Source organism: Chelonoidis abingdonii, chromosome 3 (genome assembly GCF_003597395.2).
Source record: "Chelonoidis abingdonii isolate Lonesome George chromosome 3, CheloAbing_2.0, whole genome shotgun sequence".
NCBI lineage: Eukaryota > Metazoa > Chordata > Testudines > Testudinidae > Chelonoidis > Chelonoidis abingdonii.
The window spans coordinates 114,968,926-114,976,740 of record NC_133771.1 but is presented as its reverse complement, the minus strand read 5'-3'; positions in this window follow the sequence as shown (position 1 = coordinate 114,976,740).

Sequence of the window (7,815 nt, the reverse complement as noted above, 5' to 3'; positions counted from 1 at the left end):
TGTGAGTGCATGCCAGCCTTTCCCTTTTTGGATTTGTTTTATCTGAAAAGAGAGCTGTTTTGCTATTGAAGTACCCAGGGAGAATCCAGAGAGGCAAAGAAGATAATTCACATCAAGGATTATTAAAGCAATAAAACTGCCTTATTTGAGTGCTTAAATGCTGAGCCTGATGAACAAATAGATGTAATGAAAATGTGTCCTTTAATAAGTATACTCATATGCAGCAGCAGTGCTGTGCTGTTGTTTTAATGAGGAAGAAATACATCAGAATTCTGAGCTGACTGCAAGAAAACAAGACCCCACTTCAGCAAAGCATTTAAATGGCTCTGTGGGATTTAAGCACAAGCTTAAGTGCTTTGCTGAATTGGGGCCTAAATGAAATAATTGAGTAAGGTATTTACCAGTTAAGATCCTGAATTAGCAAGATAATTAAGCATGTGCTTAATTTTAAGCATGAGTGAACCCACTGATTATACTGAGGCAACGTCCACACTACAGCATAATTTCAAATTAGCTAAAACCGGTTTTATTAAACAGATATTAAAATGTCGATTGTGCGCGTCCACACTAGGCACATTAATTCGACGGTGTGCATCCATGGTCCGATGCTAGTGTCGATTTCTGGAGCGGTGCACTGTGGGTAGCTATTCCATAGCTATTCCACAGTTCCCTGTCTCCCCCGCCCCTTGGAATTCCGGGTTGAGAGCCCAGTGCCTGATGGGGCAAAAATCATTGTCGCTGGTGGTTCTGGGTACAGCCTCACCCCTCCCTTTGTGAAAGCAGCAGACAACCATTTCGTGTCTTTTTCCCTGGGTGAACTGAGCAAACGCCATAGAACTGCAAGCATGGACCCTGCTGAGATCACTAACGCAATCGTGGACGTTGTAAACACCTCGCGCATTCTCGTGCTGTCTATGGTGAACCATGAACTGCAAAAGGCAGGCGAGGAGGAGGCAGCTACGCAGCGCGGCGACGAGAGCGATGAGGACATGGACACTGAATTCTCCCTAACCGCGGGCCCCTGCGTTTTGGAGCTACTGCTGGTAATGGGGCAGCTTCTACCCATTGAACGCCGATTTTGGGCGCGGGAAACAAGCACAGACTGGTGGGACCGCATAGTTTTGCAGGTGTGGGATGATTCGCAGTGGCTGCGAAACTTTCGCATGCGTAAGAGCACTTTCTTTGAACTTTGTGACTTGCTTTCCCCTGCCCTGAAATGCCAAATACCAAGATGAGAGCAGCCCTCACAGTGGAGAAGCGAGTGGCAATAGCCCTCTGGAAACTTGCAACTCCAGACAGCTACCGGTCAGTCGGGAATCAATTTGGAGTGGGAAAATCTACTGTGGGGGCTGCTGTGATGCAAGTAGCCAAAGCAATCATTAAGCTGCTGCTACGAAAGGTTGTGACTCTGGGAAACGTGCAGGTCATAGTGGATGGCTTTGCTGCAATGGGATTCCCTAACTGGGGGGGCCATAGATGGAACCCATATCCCTATCTTGGCCCCGGAGCACCAGGGCACCCAGTACATAAACCGCAAGGGGTACTTTTCCATGGTGCTGCAAGCACTGGTGGATCACAAGGGACGTTTCACCAACATCCACGTGGGATGGCCAGGAAGGGTTCATGACGCTCGTGTCTTCAGAAGCACTACTCTGTTTAAATGGCTGCTGCAAGGAATTACTTCCCAGACCAGAAAAATAACAGTTGGGGATGTTGAAATGCCTGTCGTTATCCTGGGGGACCCAGCCTACCCCTTGATGCCATGGCTCATGAAGCCATACACAGGCAGCCTGGACAGTGGTCAGGAGCTGTTCAACTACAGGCTGAGCAAGTGCAGGATGGTGGTAGAATGTGCATTTGGCCGTTTAAAAGGTCGCTGGCGCACATTACTTACTCGCTCAGACCTCAGCCAAACCAATGTCCCCTTTGTTATTGCTGCTTGCTGTGTGCTCCACAATCTGTGTGAGAGTAAGGGGAGACCTTTATGGCGGGGTGGGAGGCTGAGGCAAATCGCCTGGCCGCTGACTACGAGCAGCCAGACACCAGGGCGATTAGAAGAGCACACCAGGAAGCGGTGCGCATCAGAGAAGCCTTGAAAACGAGTTTCATCACGGGCCAGGGTACGGTGTGACTGCTGTGTTTGCTTCCCCTTCAAGAACCCCCACCCCTTCATTGACTCCTTCCCTGTAAAAAAACCCACCCTCCCCCTTTGATTACAGCTTGCTTAAGGAAATAAAGTCACTATCATTTAAAAATCATGTATTCTTTATTATAAGACATTCCCTGTAAGCAACCCACCCTCCCCTTTGCATGTATTCTTTGTTAAACAGTAATTATAAAAAGAGGCAGAGAATTATCAAGGTATACCAGGTGTGGTTTGGGAGGAGGATAGGAGGGAAGGAAAAGGCTATTAAGCACATTTCAATGTAATGACAGCCTTTTGGTTGGACTGTCCACGGGGGTGGAGTGGGCAGGGTGCAGAAAGCCTTCCCCCACGCGTTCTAACACGTCTGGGTGAGGGAGATATGGAACATGGGGTGGGTACTGAGGGTGGTTACACAGGGGCTGCAGTGGCACTCTGTGACCCCACTGCTCTTCCTGAAGATCCACCAGATGTCGGAGGATATCAGTTTGATCACGCAGCAGCTCCAGCGTTGCATCCCGCCACCGCTGATCTTCCTCCCTACACCTCTGATCTTCCTGGCGCCACTTCTCATCTCGAGCGTCCCTCCTGTCCTCACGTTCACTGGCATCTTTCCTGTACTTTGCTAGCATGTCCTTCCACTCATTCTGATGAGCTCTGTCATTGCGGGTTACTTCCATGATTTCAGAGAACATTTCATCTCGCGTCCTCTTCTTCCTCCGCCTTATCTGAGCTAGCCTTCGGGATGGAGTAGGGAGGCTGGAAAACTGTGCAGCTGCATGGGGGAGGGAAAACAGGGAGAGAAGTATGTAAAAAGATACATTTTACAGAACAATGGTTATACTCTTTCACACTATTCACCTTACATAGCACAAACATGTGATTTCACTACAAGGTCGCATTTTGCATCTTTTAATATTGAGTGCCTGTGGCTCTGGTGTTGCAGATCTCACAGACGCAGGTCCGGGCATCATACTTCAGCTTTCATGTGGCCATGGTAAGGCTTATCTTTTGACTTCTCCAGCCTTCATATACACAGTGCCCTATGATGCCTTTTTCCTATTAACAGGCAGCAGCAGACGCCAACCCCTCCTCTTTCCCTATGTAAGGATTTTCTATATTCCCCCCCACCGCATGGCTGCTATCAGTGCTAAACACCACCCTCCTTTCCCCCCTCCCCACCACATGGCTGGTAGCTGGGAAGATTCCTGCTCGCCAAACGCTCAGTGCCATCGTTCCTCCCCTCCCCTAGCTTTGCTACATGCAAGGAAGGATTTGATGTAAGCAACAGCCCAGTAGAACAGCCCAGTAGGAAAATAGCCATCTCTGTCCCTTTAATTAAATTCCTGAATTTCAACCAGGTCACAATGAATGATATAACTCTACTGAGAATCACAGCGCGAGATGAAGAACGAATGTTTCTGGAATGCCAGGAATCACCAAGACCATACGCTGCTGTGCTTTGTCACGCAATGATACCCAATTACTTGCTACATGCATGGCGAGGCAGAAGTGTCCTATCATGGTGGACGTAATAAAGCTGCCTTGCCCAGAACCTTCTGCAAAGGCTTTCGCAGTACTCCAGGAGCGATTCATGGAGATTTCTTGGAGGATTTTCGCTCCATCCCCAGACATGTTAACAAACTTTTCCTGTAACTTTACTGTCTGCAAATGCATCCCAAGCCCTGATGGCAAATCAATCATTAAAAAACGCTTGCTTTTAAACCATGTTTGATATTTACAAATACACTCACCAGAGGTCGCTTCCATGACTTCACTGTTTGGGCTAGTGGCTTGGGAGGGCTGGGGGGGCGTAATTCCGTCTGGGTCACAAAAAGCTCCTGGCTGTTTGGACTAATGGAGTGCTGTGTGCTCGATGCAAGGTCATCCTCTTCTTCCTCCTCCTCCCTCCTCCTCATCTTCCCCCTCCGCTGAATCCTCCGCCATGGTTGAGATTATGACCCCACCTCGGAATCCACGGACAGGGGTGGGGTAGTGGTGGCGCAGCCCCCTAAATTGCATGCAGCTCAGCGTAGAAGTGGCATGTTTTTGGCCCTGCCCCAGACCTTCCGTTTGCTTCTTTGGTTTTCTGGTAGGCTTGTCTGAGCTCCTTAACTTTCACTCTGCACTGCACTGAGTCCCTGCTGTGGCCTTTTCTCAACATAGCCTTTGAAATTTTTTCAATATTTTTTCATTTCGTCTTTTAGAATGGAGTTCTGTTAGCACTGAATCCTCTCCCCATATAGCGATCAGATCCAGTACCTCTCCTGCGGTCCATGCTGGAGCTCTTTTTCTATTCTCAGGAGACTGCATTGTTACCTGTGCTGATGAGCTCTGCGTGGTCACCTGTGCTGATCAGAGCTCCACGCTGGCCAAACAGGAAATTGAATTCAAAAGTTCGCGGGGTGGGGCCTTTTCCTGTTTACCTGGCCAGTGCCTCTGAGTTCTGATTGCTGTCCAGAGCGGTCAGTGGTGCACTGTGGGATACCTCCCGGAGGCCAATAATGTCGATTTCCGTCCACACTAACACTATTCCGATATAATAATATCGATTTTAGCGTTACTTCTCTCGTTGGGGAGGAGTACAGAAATCGATTTAAAGAGCCCTTTAAATCAATTTAAAGAGCATTGTAGTGTGGACAGGTACAGCGTTAAATCGATTTAATGCTGTTAAAATCGATTTAATGGCGTAGTGTGGACCAGGCCTGAGACTACTCAGATGTTTAAAGTTAGGCGCATGTTTAAGTACCTTGCTGAATTGGGGCTGAAATCAGATTGTAACTGTAGATGATGCCTCAGATACACAAGTAAAATCTAGACTGTTTCTCCCTCTTTATTTAGCTAGTCTCTCTACAATTGCACCCTCCAAAAAGCAAAGATGATTGGCACGGGATGGTCCTTTAAGGGAGATGGGCTTAGCACACCTTCTATGACCAATCAGCTGCCTCTCAGCTAATGCTGGGAGGCTTGGGATCAGGTGATAGCTTGAAGATCACCTGCACTCAAATCCACAAAGTGACCTAGCCAATGCAACACTTAAATTTTATATGCCTTGACACCTAGTGGAATACACAAACCCAGAGTTAGATGCCTAGCTCTCCCTATATAATGAATGGCGAGAGATAGCACTTAAGAATGGGATCCATAAAAGCCATCACATTGAGTGGGGAGCTGACTAAGCTAGCAAACAGCCCTCCTAAGCCCTCTCAGGGAGATAGGCACCTAAGTCTGGGCTGGAGGGAGTTATGAATATAAATAATTAAATATGCATTGGAGCAGGAACCTGGGTTTCCCATTTCTCAAGTGAGCAACCTAACCACTGGGGTATAGAGTCATTCTCATGCTCTCTTTGGTCCAATGATTAATTATTTCTGCAAAGTAGAACCACTTCAATAGGACAGATTGAGAGTGCACTATGTCAGACTGTCTCACAGCCTAGTGGTTAGGGTAGGGTGATCAGATGAGATGAAGAAAATATCAGGACACATTGCAGGGGGGTCCGCCAGCAGAGCAAAAAAAAAACAAAAAAAACCAGTGCTGCCAGCAGAGCGAAATATCGGAACAAATTGCGTCCCAACCAAAGATTGGTCGGGATGCAGGACAACCACCCAAATATTGGGACGGTCCTGATTTTATTGGGACGTCTGGTCACCCTAGGTTAGGGTTATCTCCAAGGAGCTGGAAGATCCCTGTTAAAATCCCTTCTCCTCATCAGACAGAGGGAGGAATTGAACCTGGGTTTCCCTACATGCTGCTTGAGTGCTCTAACCACTGGTATTATAAAGGAGGCAGCATTACCTTCTCCTTCTTTGCATTTGGCTGGGCCTTGGTCTATTAGACAAGCTTTAAGAACATCTACTGCATCAGGCCTTGCAGATGAGATAGGCAGGGCAATGCCTAGAGTCACCTGGTTTGAAGATCCTGCTGGGGCTTAGTTGTGAGAGAAGCACTTGGGTATCTAGGCTGAGATGCTGTGCACATACCAACGAGCAGAAACTTAGGTGCTCTAGGGACTTTTATGGCAAAAATTTGGGAACCAAGGTATTTCAGGCACCTCCAGAGTTTGGTGGCAGCTGAACAGGAACTTTGAGGAGCTCCCTGGTGCTTACATTTTGGAGTTAGGCATATACATCTTTTTGTGGATTTGGGTCCTGATCCTATAAAAACCAGCAAGTAGTTCCACTGAGTTGTCTGTGGTTCAGGGAAAAGAGCCCAGTTCCTATTCAGCTCTCTGATAGAAGACCTGTAGAGTGTAATCCTCCAAGAAGCAGGATGGAGAGCTGTAGGGAGTAGGAATGTTCTTGCAGGAGCTTCCTGCTGAGGGAAAAGAACTCACTTTATATATGACTCTCAGGTAGACGGCCTGCAGAGTGTAAACCTACAGGGACTAGGCGAGGAAGGAGCAGAAAGGCTCATTTTGACACCCAGGAAGAAGGCCTGTGGTGTGTAATTGTTCAGGAAGTAGCAGAAGGCCCAGGGTCATGCAGAAAAGGACGTTTGGTATATTGAATCTGTGTTATTTTGTAGGGGGAAAAAACTGAAGCTCTTAAGAAAAGAAGACTGGAATCCTGTGGCTGAAGAATGTTCTTTGGTGCATTAGCTGGTGAGTTAGCTCACTGGTTTACAACAATTGCTGGTACCACTTCAAAATATTTTGCCACTTTACCTTTCACCATATTCCTAAAATATATGGAGTTTTCCCACTCTGATCTGAAGTAGTGTTATGTTACTTATTACAGATGAAGCAATTATAGGATGAACGCTGCAGGAGCCTCTCTAGCTAGCTAAAATATTTTGGAATTCAAATCCAGCAATTTAAGAAGTGTTGAGGAATAAAGCTTCTGAAGGTTATTTCCTCTTTGGGCTATGTATGTTGATGATGATTCAACTGATCTGGAAAAGATCATAGATGTATTATGCTTGAATAACTCCTGATATTTTAACTGTTAATTAAAATGCAACTTTTCATTTATACCATATAGTGCTTTTCATATTAGGAACTCAAAAGAGATTTACAAACAATAATTCAGTAATCCTCACAACCCCTGTGTGAGGTATAGTAGGTAGAGTTACACATATTTTTCTGAGTTGTGGTCTCCCAGAGCTTGGGCTCCAGCCTGAACCTGAATATCTACACTGCACTTTTACATCCCTGTAGCCTGAGCATCAGAAGCCTGAGTCAGCTGACATGGGCTAACCACAGGTGTTTAACTGCAGTGCAGACACACCCATAAATGTTAAGTGACTTCACCAACATGACACATTCAATCATGGCAGAACAGGCAATGTAAATGCAGCTGCTCTGAATCTTGCTTCTGTGTCTAACCATGACATCTGCCTTCCCACAGAAGCTCTTGGCTTCTGACTTAAGTTCTGGTATAAGTTCCGAAGCCTTCATACCATTTAAAGCATCACGGACACCCTCACCCTAATTTTATAGTGGACAGATTGCCTCTACCTTTGCTGACCATCTTATTGAGCTTTAATGTAATTGCTAATATGCTTTTTCAACATATCCCAACAAGTTAAAGTGGGGAAAAAAATCTTTGAACAATTCCAAAAATAGAACAACTTGGGCAATAACCATTGCAGCAGCTTCTCCAACAAGATCCAGTGAGTGGACAGCACATGGGATGAAAGTATGATTTACCTGCTGAATTTGATTTTTGAGT